The sequence below is a fragment of the Ptiloglossa arizonensis genome, chromosome 4 (assembly GCF_051014685.1).
Source record: "Ptiloglossa arizonensis isolate GNS036 chromosome 4, iyPtiAriz1_principal, whole genome shotgun sequence".
NCBI classification, from domain to species: Eukaryota; Metazoa; Arthropoda; class Insecta; order Hymenoptera; family Colletidae; genus Ptiloglossa; species Ptiloglossa arizonensis.
In genome coordinates this window covers 20,260,771-20,278,860 of record NC_135051.1, presented here as the reverse complement: position 1 = coordinate 20,278,860, position 18,090 = coordinate 20,260,771, and the positions used below count along the sequence as shown (strand labels likewise).

At 41.0% G+C, this 18,090-nt stretch overlaps 1 protein-coding gene across 1 annotated transcript in view; it reads right to left on the bottom strand.

Annotated features, from left to right (window-relative positions):
• Positions 1-18,090, bottom strand: part of LOC143145981 (uncharacterized) — a 137,328-nt gene that overhangs the window by 65,263 nt on the left and 53,975 nt on the right. The gene's annotated exons all lie outside the window — the stretch shown is intronic.

Below are 18,090 nucleotides of genomic sequence, written 5' to 3'. Positions count from 1 at the left end.
AGTTGGAGGCACTATGGAAAGTTGTATATTTGATTCTAAAGATAACAGAAAACTCAGACGAGAATTCAAGTGTTTTCTATTTCACTTTCTTGGATTGTAATCAACCACCAGTATAGAAATTTTACTGTATATTATTTTCGAGTCGAAGTATTTCTGTAGGCAAAAAGCAATGGAACAATTTTTCGTTAATTGTCCTTCGTAGAATTAATCATCTTTTCACGTACAAATTGAATCTTGTACACTTTTCGATTGTTCTAAAAACTTTCATCCCAGAGAAGCACCGTCGAAGATTACTGTCAATGTTTTTGCAACAGGTACAAAGTATCAGGACCGGAAGAAGCGCTGGAGAGTGTGCTCACGGATAATGGTATAGCCGTGCTGCAACACTTCACTGTGCACAGGATCAACTGGGAATATAGGAGCAATCGAAGTCTACGTATGTATGCATTGCCAAAACCTGTGCTGAGATTTCCGGTGTTCTTATTCACCAGAAGAGGATACCTATATCGAAGGCCACTCCGACGACTCATCACACGGTATCGAGAGATAGGGATGATATATAAACTGGACAACGTGTTTATGCTCGAGGAGGACAAGCAAATAGCCCTAAATCAAGCCACGGATGAAATTTTGACCATGAAGCAGCTCCGTCCTATATTCGAGATACTCTTCATGTGCCAGGGACTTAGCTGTTTGATACTTTGTGTCGAGCTACTGCAGGCTCGTTTCTTCAAAACGGGGTGAACTCTGATCTCTGAAAATTGGACAGGTAATTGTAAACGATCCAGAGTCGAGATGTAAATTCTTTGATTTCTTTTTTTTTTCATACATTTTTCAGGAAGTCGTCGTTGGACATTCGCGGATTTTTGGAAAAGGAGAACAATTTGAAATAATACAAGTTTGATTTATCAGTATTATAAAAACGATTCTCTTATAACGTGTGTACCATATTATGTGTAATTGTCATGATTTTAATTTGTCCTTTTTTGAAGAAGGTCAACCCTCGAAAGTAAAGAATTTAGACTTTTCCTATACATCCGTCGTACACCCTAACAAGGAAGTAGATATTTTACAATTTTAAGTAATCGTAATATATAGTCTCTGTAATATTCTTACGTTCTATACTTATTTTTTCTCAAACCATTTCATCTCCATATTGACATCCAACCCCGTGTACAACGTTCCAATTACTATCGTTTACACCAATTCACTTCCATTCGGAATTTTACATTCAAACGACCATCGCATCTCTCCGTGAAATTCTGTAATTCTCCGGAATGGAAGTTTTGTTAAAAGCCACTCTCGTTCTTTCTCCCTCCTTCTCGAGTACTTTATATAATATCATCCACTGTATACCTACGAATCGTACCGTTGAATCCTCCACGGCAACCCTTGGCTTCCTGTTATTATTTTCTGCCGGTTGAATATGACTCATAACGTTGCGTTGCGTCTCGTAAGATCTCGCAAGAAATTCCTCCCGCTCGTACATGTGTCACCATTCTCGTTACAGTATTCCAAATTGCCCTTGGAACGAGCTTTACCAAGGTCCCTCGCGTTATTGCGCCACGTTTCCGGCAGCTAGACGCTTACGAAACGACAATTCCTCAATCGTGTGTGCCTGGCAAGACGCATTACCATAAAATGCATCTCGTTGAGTTTTACGTTTATGCTTGGCCAGTCGTGCAAGGCTGCGCGGACAATTTATCGAACGAAAGTGAAACTCGACCGTGGCCGGTTCCAGCGACGATAAATCCAATTCCCCAAACTGAATCGCGCTTCCGTTTTACGGCGAGCTAGTTTTGCACCCGACCTTTACCGATCTACGTATCAGATTCAATTCACTTACAGACCGGTTTCACCGTACTTCGTCTAAGACTGGATTCCACCACGGAGAGTAAACGATGGCTCTGTTCCGCCAAAACACGTTTTTTTTTCGCGCCTCCAGTATTGAAAAACCGAAACGTAAATATTCTTCAATGTAATGCTCGCCAGTGCTGGACGATTTCGTTCGAATGTACGCGAAAGAATCGCCATCGTTGTTTATACGCCTTTGGGAAAGTATCGTAACACAGGCACGCAGGATCGAATTTTATTCGAAAATCGAAAATTCAAATTTTTGACAATTATTGATGTATCCTCTTGGGAGTATTGTCAATGAATTGGTGAGACTCTCCTGTCAGAAATGAGTACAAACACGACCCTATTCGGATGATTTTTGATTATTCGCGATTCGAAGATTTTCGAAAATTGTTTTTTTGGTTGTATAACGTGGAAGTGAAAATGGTCCGAACGGGGTCGTGTTTGGACTCGTTTCCATCGGGAGAATCTCGCCGATACGTTGATAATACTCTCGCGACGATACAACGAGAGGTGTAAAAGTTTTTATCGCCCTTAGTGGCTATCGTGAGGATACGCTTATGGCGTCGTTTCGAAGCTCGTCTATCGAGCGTTTGTAATACGAGACTCGCTCGGCTTGGCTCGAGACAAAGGAGGTCGATTCCTGGAACGAATTCGCGATCAACTCTCGCTACTTGCGAATGGTTGCGATTTTTCACACACACACACACACACACATAGTCGAGCATTACTGTACCTCGACTTGAAACGGAAGGAACAATACAAGTGCTATTTTATGTTCCCCGACCCGTCTGTTTTTTCGCGATACGTTGATTCACGGTCACTGAGAATTACAAGCAATAGATTGTACGACCAAGGTTGCAGAGATATCGAAAGTTTATCGGCAAAATTAAGCACCCCCCAAACACGTTTTTCGAAGGCTGCGGTGTACAGTAAATCTCCCGGAGGAATCGTTCGAATCACCATTTGGTTTAATTCTCGAAATACATTGCTCGCGGGGCACTCTCTTTGTTTTTCTTTCATTTCCTTTTTTTCAAACAACCTCGAGCGCTTTCCTAAAGTTCAAGGTGAAATTTCCCTGAAATCGCGATAAAACGCTATCAAAAATTACCCGCGGATAATCGCCACGATTCGAGATACAGACTTTTAAACCCATTTATTTCGAAAACGAATCACCGCGTACAACAATTCCTGGACAACTGATACGGAAGAGAGTATTTCGAAAATTTTAAAACAAGATTCGTTAAAAATGCGTTTACACCCGTGAGGACACGTTTTGCACATTTTGGTGAAAAAAAAAAAAATGCAATTGAAAACGAAAATCAAATGATACAAAGATATATCGACGATAATGTTGCCCGCGGTGTAAAAAAACAATATACTATTAAATCTAACATTTATTTTTACAAACGAGAACTTCGTGCTCTTTTCCATTTTTCACCCGGACAGTACTTTACATTTTCGATTGAAAACACGCGTGTTATCGACACGAACCACCCACGTTAACGTAATAAACCACTAAAGGGGTTGATCGTGTATCCTTTATCGACGAAACGAAATATCTGATTTCTGGACGTGATTTCTATCTCTGGCTCGATTTCCCAAAACGTAAACCTGCCCCCAGCTACAAATATTTCATTTTACCTCGAAATTCGGAACAATTGTCCACCATGTTGTAACAACACTCGAAAGGTTCTCGAAACCACCTCTCGAGGTCGCTATTCATCGTTACACACTTGCATATTTTTCGCCCTGACGACCGAAGGATATAAATTCTCGTGAAAAAACACGATGCATCTTGTGTTTCCCTGTTTGCTATCGTTCCCACGGTACTCGTGTTTCCCTTTTTCTCAGCCATTAGGCGAACGCCCCGGAGACTCGCGGAGACCGATGGCGTCGAAGACGAAGAATTCATTTCGTCCGCCATATTGGATTCTGGAGTCTCGCGGAAGAATCGCGAAGAAATTCTTTTCGATCGACAGAGTCAACAGTTTGTTGAAAACGATTAGCATGGCCGTCAGGTAGAGGAGTGTTGACGAATACGCGTGTTCGTTATCGAATGGATCGCCATTACTCGTTCACGCGACGTAGATCACGCGATAACGATACATTGGTTTTATCCTATTCTGTAATTATTGTCGTCGTTGTAAACAGAGATGAGAAATCGTTCGAACGATTACGTACTAGAAATACACGTCTAAACAATCGAACAACTTGCAATTATCTATTCCAATAATTAACCATCGTCGTAATTGAAGAACATGAGGGGTTAGTAATGTAACAACGGTAAGAGGTTAAGTGTTGTTTGTTTGCCCTCTGGCGGGACTTTTACGCAATAACGTGAAACGCGTTCTTGCGATCGTGTATCGTCCATTGAATTAAGAATATTTTTCTGGAACGTGTTCATAATGTTATTTTAATCGTCAACATAACAACGTATCTGTTTTGGATCTTCTTCAAGGGTGAATCGAAGATACACATAAATTAAGCAAATTAACTTCAAAAATATTTTCTGGGAATATATACATACCAGTGTGTAATAGTTACTTACCCAAATTTGTATCATAACTCGGGGCATTTAGATATTTTTATCGAACAAGCGGGTAATTGGTACAAGCAAATTTATAATTCACAGTATTTATTTTCGTTAATTATTTTCAGGTTAATTTTCGTTTATTTACACAACCTTTCGGTTCACCCTTAAAAAAGACCCGAAATAAAGGTTAAAACGTTACGTTGATTACTCGAATGAAATTATAGACTCGTTCGTGTTGGTTTAAATAAGATACTTCTACTATTCGTTATTATTAATACTTAGAAAATACGTAAACAAAAAATCGAGTTCCGATCAAAAACAATTAATACTATTTCGCACGATGTTCGAGAATTGGGACTCCCACAGGTAGATCTTTTGTCGGTGCGAGGTTGAACCCTAACCGACCATTCCAAGAAGGTAAACACAACGGTATATCCGTAGAAACGAGGGTCGGTCGAGTCGAAGAAACATAAACAGTGGTGACTCTCGATACTAACCCAATATCTTACAATACGAATGTATTTCAATTACGAATTTCCGTTACTCAAATTTTAGTTGGATCCGTTCCAAAAACGTAACGAAAATCCCAACACGTTCACCTGTGTACTTTAGGTACACGCTCGGTTACAAGCAATCTTCTCGATGCATCGTTGTTTTTTTTCGCTCGTCGTTGTGTCTCGACTTTTTTTTTCTCGTGCTCTTTCTCTCTTTCTCTCTCTCTCGTCACAAATTTCGGGCGGGAAAATTTTCACGACGTCGCTTCGATGTATTTCGCGACAGACGAGGGGAAAACTGTATGGCAGTAAGGTCGGTAGCAAGAACCAGCGCGTCGACGATCGATTACTCGTTTCTTTCGTTCCCATCGTTCGTTGCTTCGCTTTTGGGACCCTGTCACGAAGAGCAATTTGTTACGCCGCCTAAAAATATCCGCTAATGGATAAGGACGGCCAATGGAGAATTCAACGTGTTCGATTTTTTTTTCTATTTTCCACCCCAACCGGCCAGGGGTGGATTTAATGATCCCTTTGGTGCCTCGTAAATAAGTCTCTCTCGCCGGCGGGTTCCTCGAAGTATGTTGAACGCGATGCAGAAACACGAGGGGAGATTGCTTCGGGCAATTTTTCCTCTAATTTCGTTTCGTTTTACGCAACACGTCGAGACGGTATTAACGACACTCGACGGTTGACACGAGATTGCAACGATGCTTTTATCATATTTGTTTTCGAAACGGGATAATCGTGACGAAAATTGGCCGGTAATTGGAGCCATGGAGGACAACCATGGGATACACGATGTCTCGTTTACCGTCGCTTTTACGATAAAAGTGTGTGCAACGAAAATTGTTACAAATTGAATTTTACAACTTTTTTGTTCCGTAAAAATTTTCGGTAGAGTGGACGATAGTCGAGATATCGATCCTTCTGTATTTGACGCATGGCCTAATTCCTATCCCGGATAACGGCGGTTCAGTTGGTATAATAATAATGGTAAGACCGAGGGTATATTGTACTTGGGCTGTTGCATATATTCGGCGAGGTATGCTCTGGGTTCTGGTAAATTTGTTAAAAAATTATACCGTTTCTTGCTCCCCAAAGGCGGTATATTTATCATTATTATTTAATCACGAGTCTATTATTTTTCACACGCGTCGATCGATACTGAATTGTTTTTTTTCTTCTTTTTTTCAGAATTTAATAGAAATTCACTTTGTAGGATCGAATGCGAAAAAATTCATTCTTCAGAATTTAATACGAAACGATTCACTTGTTGAAATTTAACAGAAAAACGAATTCACATTTTATAACTTAATACAAAATGATTTTCTGTTCAGAATTTAACCAAAAAAGAAATTTACTTTTTAGAACATAATATAAAATGATCACCTGTTTAAAATTTAACAAAAAAAAAAAACAAATCCACTTTTTATAAAATAATACAAGATGATTTGTTTAGAATTTAACCAAAAAACAAATTCACCTTTTAGAAAATAATACAAAATGATCTTCAGTTTAGAATTTAACAAAAAAGAACAAATTCGCTCCGTAGAATTCGACAGAAGGAAAAGTTCACCCTTTAGAATCTAATCACAATTTTTTAATTTTGCGATTCACTTCATTGGTTCTTTATTCTCTCCGATGACCAATGGAAAGGAACCGGCCTCAACAGCCAATTACCGCCGCGCGAATAAAAAAAATAGCGTCGCTCGGCACTTTCGCGTTACAAACGAGAAAAGAAACGCAATCGTGTCCCCGATACGTCGAGAGTCCGTGACATTGCGGAAAATGGTAGCCGCTGATAAGGCTGTCGCGACATCGGGCTAAAAGGTGCTATTCATAGCCGAGTCCCGGCAACTGAAATATATTCAAACGAGTTCAATATACGAAACGGTGTTTCCTTTCTGTGTATTCTTGTTTCGTAACATCGGGTTCTGCGTGTCTGGGTTCGATCGATCGTGCCACTTCAACTTCGATGCGTCTGGTTTCGATCGACCCGCTCCACTTCAACCGCGGATGATCCATCGATCTACGTCCACTTTCGTAAAATCGGTTTTGCGTTGCACGGTGGACCGTGACCGGGCTCGAACTAAATTGTTTCGTTACGATATACGAAATCGAGGCTGGCGCGTGTCACGTATGCCACGATCGATGACGATAATCGAGCCCGTATCGCGACGTCCTCCGCCTAATTACGAATCGCTAGTTGCTGTCTCGAAACGCTCACGGATACGGAGCTTCGTGTCGTGTCAGATGGCTCGAGTTGAATTTTCGGCTGTTTCCTAATCGTACGATTACGTATCACGGTGATTGCGTCAGCTACTCGCAGCAATGGCTTTTGATCGACAGGGGAATTAATTCTTGATGGGTAGAAACGAACCCGTGCGACACAAGCGTGTTCCGAGGTATCACGGTTGAAACGTTCCGTGTAACTGATCACTTTCGATGGCACTTAAGTTTCCCCCACGCGTCGGACGAAAAGTGATTATACACACTTACTCCCTTAGCGTAGTGGTTTCCATCTTGTGAGGTGAAAGTTCATCGATTAGGAAAATCTTCGTCGGGTAACACCGTCCGACTCGTAACCGTGGGCGGTTGGTTGTTTACACAGAGGGAATCTATTTTCGAATAGATACGCAATTTGTTTACGATTTTGTTCGCGTCTCGGGCGATTTGTTAATAAAACAAACATCGCGACCACGTCCTTCCTGTGTTACAAACCGTGGCGGCAGGTTAACGAGGTGTTGCAACATGGAAGGATTGCGTAATGGTAGAAACGTTTACCTCGGTATAAATAACTTCGAAACCCTCGATGTATCGACTCCTTTTCTTTTTTCTTTTTTTTCTTTAGTAAACGGTGACGAATATTTTTTTTAACTTACAATTCTGTTCGATTCGATACCATTAAAAATTATAAATGAATTCGTTCGTATATATAATATCGTATATAAGTCGATCGTGTGTATAGATAATTGCTTTGTTGTGTTACCACGATTTGTACAATTGATGATGAGACGACGAGAGAGGATCTGGAAGAATGTTCAGCGCGTGCGACAGAGGTGTGACTGACTTTGCTGCACGAACGATTTCTGGAAGTGTTGGTCGTCGAAGGGGGGTACGCGGTGCGGGGGGAGGGGCTGGCTCGTTGGATCTGTGGCGTGGAAATTTCCGGGGATGCTGCGATGCAGGAAGGGAAACCTGACCTTTCCTTGTTATCTTCGTAGAGCATGTGCGAGTGGATCCCTTCGAATCTGCGTCACGGAAGTCTTTCGAGATAACCATTCACGGGGTGATCCACCCCTACGCCTGTCAGCTCTGAGAAAATCGACAACCGAGAGTACGGTAACTGCATAAGCGAGTGTAATTGGGGACGTGAGAGTTAATGGGATGCAAGGGAACCCTGTGTCGTCTAGAATCGATAAGTAGGAGAGCTTGAGTCAGCTAGAGACGGTGAGCTAGAGAGTTGGAACTGGTTAGAGTCAATTAGTGGGAGAGTTAAAGTCGGTTGGTGATAGGGAGTCAGAGAGTTAAAGTCAGCTAGAGTCATTAAGATAGAAGGAAGCGTGTGTCATTTAGAGTGGGAGAGCTAGACTCAGTTAGAGATGGTGAGCTAGAGAATTTGAGTCAACTAGAGTCAATGAGCATAAGAGCTAGAGTCAGCAGTTAGCTGGAAAGTAATGGAGTTAGTGTCAACGAGTAGGGGAGTTAGAGTCAGCTAGAGACAGTGAGCTAGAGTTGGAACCAGTTAGAGTCAATTAGTAAGAAAGCTAGAGTCAGTTGGTGACAGGGAATCAGAGAGTTAAAGTCAGCTAGAGTCAATGAATAGGAGAACTAGAGTCACTTAAAGACAATGAGTTGAAAAGTTGGAGTCAGCTACAGTCAACGAATAAGTTAGAGAGTTACAGAGTCAGTCGTAGTTACTGTTAGAAAATCAGCTGACATTAGTCAGAAGGTCAGAAAGTCGGAGATATAATCAACGACACTGCTAACCAAGAACTGTCAAGAAACTCCATTGAGTATGACTTATGAAGAATAAACTGTTTCGTTATTTACGAACAGTTTGTTACTTTCAATGTTGACCTAACCCCGTGTACAAGGAGATTACAATTTCCTCGACCTTATAACGAAGTGGTATTATAATTGAGTCCATACGGTACCGAGATTTCCACATCGTTTCCTTAACAGACAGTATCCATTATGATATTAGAGTTAGGTGGAGGCCAACAGACACTACAGGTAGATTAATTAGCCAGAGCAGCTAGTCTACTAAACCGTTCTCCATCCTGCGGGTCGCCCAAATTTCTCCTTTCTAACTTCCTAAGTGCTCTGCCACGGAATATGTTTACCCTCCGGATAATCTTTGTTGAGTTTGATCGACTTCGCCAGAATATGTTTCACTTATTTCGGAGCGTTTAACGAACCTTCCACTATTAACGTTAGTCCTTTGAGAAGCTACGCAGAGAGTGTTGTTACATATCTAATTACCTAAGGTTCGCTTAAACGGATCAGGATTAAATTGATCCAAAGCTATCGGTAACGTAACCAATAATTAGTCCCAATCGTCGGTGGTTAACGATCGTGCCCACGTTATAGATTTTTACCGATTACAGAGACACATTTGTATCTTATCTGTTATCGAATCTGTCCGCCGCACAAATTTATAAGCACGACCTCGTCGTCCATAACAAGTTGCATACGAACCGACCGAACAATCACGAGTCACCCCCTTCCTTTGGCGATTCAATTTGATCGGTGAACCTGTCCTGGAATCTCTCCTCTCCGCCACCCTAGCGTCTAATTGATCGCAAAAAAACATTCTGCGCATCGAGTCGCTCCATTACGAGCCCTGTCGATCCGAGATTAGGGGAGCGGTAAACAGAATGACGCATAACACGAAGACGCAAGCCTCAACCAAGCTCTTGTACTCCATTTCATGGTGAATGTCCTCTGACATTCGTCCTCTGCGAGTGCAACCAATACGACACAGTGCAAATGTGACTTTTCACGTTATCCCGGAAAGTAATTGTCGTATATCGGAAGCACACGTTTGCTTTTCCGTGTGGCGAAGAAGTTTGTATCGCGCGATCGTGAAACGTGGAGAATGTGTAGTGGAAAATTGGAACGCGAAGTACGTTTAGAAATTGAACAACTGTTGCATCCCGTGATCGAAATTTCGGTTTTTCATTTTTAGTCTGGTCGTGGTACAGATCGTAGCTCGAATTCGAGAGATGATAGTGTATCGACCAATAGGTGACAGATGGGCGTTACAAAGGGGGCGTTGCACATTCTGGCGAATAGGGCTGGGTGGGGAAGGACCGCCCACTCAGGACAGATCTTTCGAGCTACCACCTATAGCGATTTTAAAAACGAAATAAACCATTTCTTTGATAAAATAGATTGATATTCTTTTTATGGTTATTTTATAAGAGCTGTCAATATCTACTGTTTTTCTTTAATATTTAAATTAATATACAATTTATCATTTAAATACTCTTCGTGTATGTTTTCCTTTCTTCACTATTCTCGTGTCGGAGAATTTTATTAAGAACCACGTTTATTTTCCGAAAGAGCCCTACACCGAGATCGAAACGTAAAGAGTTCAATAAAATTCATCTTTTATATACCGCAAACATAAACACACGATTTTCGATTTATTCGAAAATCGACTACTTCAATTTCGTTCAGTTGAATTTTTTAAATTTCTTAAACTCGAAGGTAGAAGCGTTGGGTGCAATGTATCAAGGTTATTACTAATTCATAAACTTTTGCACGCGACTATAGCGTACTCGATAACTTAGTCGGATGGTCAGAGTAACGGGCTCGATAACGATTAAACCGACGATCGACAGGCTGAATTCGCAACCGAAGGTTTTTTAAGGGGATGCTAGTGACGGAAATGTCGCGGGCCCGATACGGAAATTCAATACAGCTATCGGGTAATTAAGTTTCAATACGGGAACCTTGACATTTCGCTGAGTGGGGGGAGGGGGAGGGGAGATGATACCCGAAGGTAAACGCGCGAATGGGGATGGAAAAGGAACGAAATTGACGTATCCGTGACGGGCGTTTTTCGGATTGATATGAATAAGGCTGATTCACAATGTCACGAACGAATCGGTGTTCGTGGTAGTGCATCGAATCTTTTTCCTTTCGGTGCACCTTACGATGTTAATGGAGATTGATGTGAACGATGGCCGATGACTGGATCGAAGTAACTTGATCTTTCATCCAACCAAAGTTCCACAAAACATATTTTATCCCCTGCATTCGATCGAAACTAATTTCAAGCTGCTGATTGAAGTATGTTTTGTTGTTGTTGTTTTATAGTCCACTTACGAACATCCTAGACGATTGCACATAATTTTAAATTCAGCAGAATCGAAAGTAAATTCCGAGTATTTTAATCACGAGTGAAAATTTGATTTTTTCGTGGCAAACGACAGCAACAACGAACACGATTCCTCTGTATTATTAACGTCAAAATCTTCGAGGAAGGGTGACACGGTATTATTGATTGCTCGCCGGATGGCGGGACATTTCCATATTTCGAAAACGAACTTTTTATTATCGAGGGAGCGTGGGCAGTTGAATAATTCTACACCTGCACGGGCGTATTTCTTGCACGAACGTAACGTGTGCCACTTGTTCCATTGGCTATCGTTCTGCAAGGAATATCAGGGATTTGGCCGGGATCCAAATCACCCCGACCATCTGGCCGCAGGAACCCCTCCTGCAAACAACTTCCCTATTTTTCATCCTAACTGCGATGGATGCTGATTACTGACGAAGTCTCCCTTTAGCCGGGAGGGTACATCCGCTTCCGTTCTCCGCGTTGTTATTTTTTATCTCGTTCCGGTACAAGATAACAAGTTTTTCCGCAAAATTTTAACAAATTCCAATTTTGTCAGATTTACAAACAACAGACTTGCTTCAGAGATTCTGTATCGATTTTTTTGCGGATATAAGTAATTCGAGGTTAGATTTTACAAGAGATAATTTTCTTCTGGTTATTAAAATTTGCTTCATAGACTCCATATCGATTTTTTTATGTATGTAAGTAATTCGAGGTTAGGTTTTATAAGAGATCATTTTCTTCTGGTTATTAAAACTTGCTTCATAGATTCCATATCGATTTTTCTGCGTATGTAAGTAATTCGAGGTTAGGTTTTCTAAGAGATCATTTTCTTCTGGTTGTTACTCATGCGCATACTTTCACATACGCGTTTAACGATTAGAATAAACTTCTAATTTCTTTTTAGATAGAAACAATTTTAGATACAACGATACACTTCGTGTATTACAAAATATATTTATTCTGCAATTTAGAGAGAAGAATTCATTTCCATCTAAAAAATAGTTGTTTGTACTGTATACAGTGGGCTGGTTGTTCTATATGCGTACACGTTCATATTCTCGACTAGAGATATGGTCTTCGTTCAATTTATGAGTATCATAAAAAGTAATTTATGTTGTCAGAGAGCTAATAGTTCGTACTCCTATTTAGGGGTGGATTAACATGTATGCTTCCTAACGCTGTATAATGTTTAATGTTTCTTTTTTCGAACAATTTTTTTTATTAATTTACAAGCCAGCGCCTAACAGTACAACAGTTATTTTCATTATCTCGGGTAATTTAAGAGTTGTATAAGCATAAATAGAATGTTGAACGTAATTTAAAAGTTATACGTACACGTAATGTTCTAGCCCCTGAAGAGGTTAGAAAACAAAAGGTGCAAACTCGCACACGCTCATTGTATCTGGAATAAAGGTGCACGCTATCACGACATAAATATAAAATATTACTAAACTTCGCCGTGTTATTTATATCTTCAAACAATTTGTTACAACGAGAAACTTTACGGTTTCAAGTCTGTTTAATTATTACACCCTCCTCGTATATGTTGATCTTGGTGTATTTTATAATGCTCTTTTACATATGTTATTCTTAAGTGTCCTCTTCTATTTTTCATGTTACAGACAAATATCAGAGGATCAGGGTGACCTTAACAATCTTAAAAATTATTATCTTCGCACAAACGTTCAATTAACTACTCAATCCGATTGAACAAACCAATTTTTCACGTTACAGATTACTTTTCGTACTCACCTTTTCAAATTCTTTCCCTTTCTCCATCATAAATAAAACCGATTCTCGAACAAGCGACATTACCACATTTCGTTTCCCAATTTTCGTCCAAGAGTAAACTAAGAAAACAAAGTTACAATGCTATTATAAAAATTAATTCAATCTCGGTTCCTTCATTCTCCAAACGATTTATCGAATTAAAAGATATTTCACCAAAGAATGACGACACTGATGTACAAATTAATTCTATTTCGGTTCACCCAGTTCTTCCCTCGATCGATGAAAAATTCCCTCGGTATCGAAATATTTATCGGTCCATTTGTCCATTAAACCGTGTCCCCCTCCCCGTGTCCAGTTCAATCTCTTGTGTGCCTCACCTTGAAACACGATTGAATTTCCACGCGTGTATACATTTCTTTCGCGAGGCCCAGGTGCGCAACGACAACACGGTCTCCTCTGTGATATTCCTTGTTATATCATCCAACGCCCTTGGCCGCGGGTTATCGAGCTTTTTACAGCCGCTTCCTCACCGGATCGAAACGTCCTCAATATAGTAGTAACGCTATCGCGTGGCGACCCTGTGTTGCGTTATCGTCAATAACGAGACGCAAATGAGGGAAACAGAAGTCCTTGCGTAAATGCGATTAACATCGATACTCGGGGGCGGGATATATAGTTCACGGTCATGGTGAAAATTCTCCTCGACGGGGTCACGATCGTAATTAGGCGTTTGTTTGGCGGTATCACCGAGCGGGAGTCGTTGTCGAGGAAATCGGCTCCCGATTCATCGACTACCGTGAAATTCCCTCTGTTTACCAACCGACGGGATGAATATCGATGCGCGATCGATATTCCATACGGTGGACAACGTAGGAAGAGGGACATTGGTTACGCCAACGCCACGTTGAAAATGTAGTTCATGGACGGGACGATAAACCATGGACAACGATCCGTGGTAGTTACTTTCGGGTCTAGATGTTTTGCCAAAATCGTGAGATTTCAATGATTCTCGCGAAGCAGTCGGTCGTTCATCGTTCGTTTTGAATTACAAAACTGAATTACGATAAAAATTTGAATTAAAATACCATACTGCACTAATGAAAAGTGGATTTTACAATGGTAAGTTCTCGGTAGCGTTCGTAGATCGAAAGGAAAAATTATTGTACTGGGAAAAATAGAAAGTATATTTAGAAGTTAAATTTTCAAAAGTTCGTTTAACTCGTAATTCGCATGGTGATAATCTCCAATTTTATCGGGTTCACCGGGCTGTTTTTGTTTTCAGGGAACGTGTAAACAATGAGAAGGGTTGATACGCAAGGTACGTGTCCTTTGTTTGCCCTTGTTTCCGAGTTTCGTGCCCCAGTAATTTCCGGTAACGAACGAAATTGATACAACGGATTCCGTTAAACTGTTTCCATAGAACGCGCAATAAGTTCGGGATACCTCTCGATTGTTCAGTGAGCGAAATAATTCAAATTCAGGTATATTTAGTAGTCGAAGTTTATTTCGAGCACCACCTGTGAAGGTAAGCACCGGAATATCGGAAATAGCTTCGACTTGGAAATAAGGTCGAATGGGGCACATTCGTATTATTATTATTATTATGATTATTAAACACTTTTATTCCATACACACGGATATAACAAGTGTGCGTATTGTTTTACAGGAATAATTGGCGCAACGGTGAGTAAGCTGCTGTTCAACCTAACCTCAAAGTCATCGTACAAGTAGAAGCAAACAAACGACTCTTTTCACTGGTTTTATCTCCCTGTTTACCTACACATACACGGTGTCCGTTTAATCTCGACACGTTGGAATATCTCACGTGCAACTAGAGGCAACCAATCGAAATTCTCTTCACTAATATTGTTACCTAAGAAGAGATAAAAAAATTATACACGTCCAATACGTCCTATAATAAATAACACGTATTACATACGTCCAATAACCTATTCAACTCTACTGAACAATCTTTCTAGAGATAACCAACGAAATTCTCTTCATCAATATTGCTACCTAAGAAAAGATAGAAAAATTAAATACACCGTGCAATAACTCACTCTACCGAATAATCTTTCCATAAAAATATTTTCGATACTTTCCAATTCTCCAGATATCCCCACCAAGATGAAACGTACACCAACTTACGTCGTGTCTATTTATCCAAGTACAAATCGATAAACAACAGGTTCGAGAATCACACCGTAAAATTCACGTTCCGAGGTGACGTTCCACGAGCAAACTTCTCCCTCGAACTAATTTCGAACTTCAAGTTCGACTCGTAACTGAAATTCCACGGTTATTGTACATACGGAATCTTCCAGGGATCTGTCCCCGTTCCCTGTCTACGTGTCCCCCGCCACGAGTCGAACTCCATTTTTAAACACCGACCCCGCGTAGTTTAACGCGAAGTCAAGGGTAGCGGATGCAATTAAATTATTCGCGGGGGCCCGTGCGTCAGGTTGGGAAATTCACTCGGGCGAGGGGGGGTGAGCGGGTGAGCGGGCGGGGACGCGCTCTGGCGGAACGCAACCGACACGCGAACACGAATAGCAAACTCAATTTGAACATTCGAGCACCGGTGCACGTACACCGACCGCTTCCTCGTCGGAGTTCAAAGAAGCCCTGAACGTTGTTTCCCTCGGCTGTCGAGACGACTCTATTTAGCGTTTGAGTCTAGCGAGATAATGTTTCGGGGCGTTGGATCTGTGTCAGTCAGCTATTAGAACGATGAGAAACTAAACTTACATCCTCCGGGTGGGGGAAAGGGGCGTGGACGAGATCTCGCCCGGATGGATCGCGGAAGTTCGTTTTAATGAATACTCGGAAATAATGGCGGTGGTGGGGGTACCGGTGGGCGGAGCGAGAAGGGAATCGTAAGAACGAGATAAGAGAGGTAGCCTCTGATCTAGCTTCTGAACTTGGTCGCTCTTGCGCCTAATTTCGTCGCTGGAACTGAATATAACGCTCACCAGCCACTCGGAGAACTGGGATCGGGACGATAATACGACCGCCTGCACTTCGGGGACGTGTTCTTCTCGCGAACTTCTCGACAAAATGAACGTTTCAACGGTGGTAAATGGACATTTTATTTAATTCGATGAAAATCGCGGTCAACTTGGGAAACGTTTAAAGATGAGTCGAATAAATTGGGGATAGTAAGTCGAATGATTAATTTGTGAACCGTTTCGCACGAAGTGTGTGACAAATTGGTGAATTTTTTAGTTCGATTAACTTGCGTACCGTTTAACGGAACTCGATCAATTAGGGATTGTTGGTTAAGTAACTTGTGAACCGTTTAACAGAGAGTCGGAGAAATTTGGATGGTAAATTGAATTATTAACTTGTGAACTATTTTACAGAGAGTCTGATCAATCGGGGAATATTAAGTTACGTTTTCTAATTTGTATTTAAGTCACTGGTGATATTTTCAAGAATATGTTCAGCATGTTCAATCGTCCTTTAATTGCTTCTTTAATGGATGTTCGATCATGTGTCCATTCAACTGCTTTTTTTATCACGTAAAAGTAATTTTGAATTCGAAAGATTCGTTCCGCTGTTGTGTTTACATTTCTCTTCGAATTATTAATACGATTTTCATCTTATCGTTCTCGCGGAGCTACGGGAAGGAGATGTCCTACTTTAAATATATAATACATCGCGGAGAGCACGTTAAATTGAAAGGATTGGATATGTACGATGGCCGAGGACATTCTGTTTTTATTGTTCGCATTTGATCGTGGCAGGAGTTCGTCTTTCCCCCATCGAAACGAACGAGTGTCCGCCTGAATTACTCAATGACTCCGAGTGGCGCACACGGTTAATGGAGGCTGCGCGGAGAGGAAAATAAAAAAGGGAGGAAAAAAAGGGAGGGGGAAAAATACGAGAGGAAAATCGACAGGTCTTGATGGGGCTCGGTCATATTAACGCTCGCAATTTAATACGCGGCAGAATGCATCCCACTTTAGTCTGAATCGAAGCACAAACGGCTTTGACGTGGTGATCTCGAAATTGTGATCTTGAAAACTAGGTCACTTTCGCTTTGAATAGGATTGACCGATTGCGATGAAATCGAAGCAGGTGTCGGTCATCGAAATCTGCCGTGAACAGAATCTGTAACGTTTACGAGGGGATTGAATATCGATACCCGGTTCCGAAATCACGATGATTTTTTATCTATTGACGCGACGGTTAAACGTGTTTCGTGCTTTATCGGCCGTAACACCTTTTCCAGTAACTGTTGTTTTCGAATAGGAAATTTTACCCCGGATTCGAGGAATCCGTCCTCCCTCGCTTCCGAATCCCTCATCGACCCTTCAATCCTCTCGGATGATCATTTCCAGAGCTCACAATTTATGAACTCTAACACGGATAAACAGACTGTTTGTTTTACGCGCGGTTCCCATTTCTTGATATGTCGATTAAACGTACTTGTTGTTTTGGCACACGCCGTAGCATTTAACAATTTTTATCCCGGATTCGAGGAATCGTGCCTCTTTGGTTAAATCTCACGTCGACACTTCGATACTTTAGAAGATCCTTTCCAGAATCTTCGATTTATTACGTCTTTAGAGACGAGACTGTTCGTTTTATGTGCATTATCTTTATCTTGGTACAAGTCTCATAGCATCTCCGGTAACTCTCTCTTTCAAGTAACAGCTTTTACCCCCGATTCAAGAAATCATGCCTCCAAATGCTAAAATCTCTCGTCGACACTTCGATGCTATGGAAGATTCTTTCCAGAATCCTCGATTTATTATCTCTTCTAAAGATAAAACTAACTATTGGTTTTATGTATATTTTTCATCTCTTGATGCGTCGATTAAACGTATCTTTATCTTGGCACAAGTATCATAGCATCTTCGGTAACTCTCTCTTTCAAGTACCAGCTTTTACCCCGGATTCAAGAAATCATGCTTCTGTACGCCTAAATCTCTCGTCAACACTTCGATGCTACGGAAGATTCTTTCCAGAATCCTCGATTTATTACCTCTTCTAAAGATAAAACCAACTATTGGTTTTATGTATATTTTTCATCTCTTGATGCGTCGATTGAACGTATCTTTATCTCCGATAACTCTCTCTTTCAAGTAATAGCTTTTACCCCGGATTCAAGA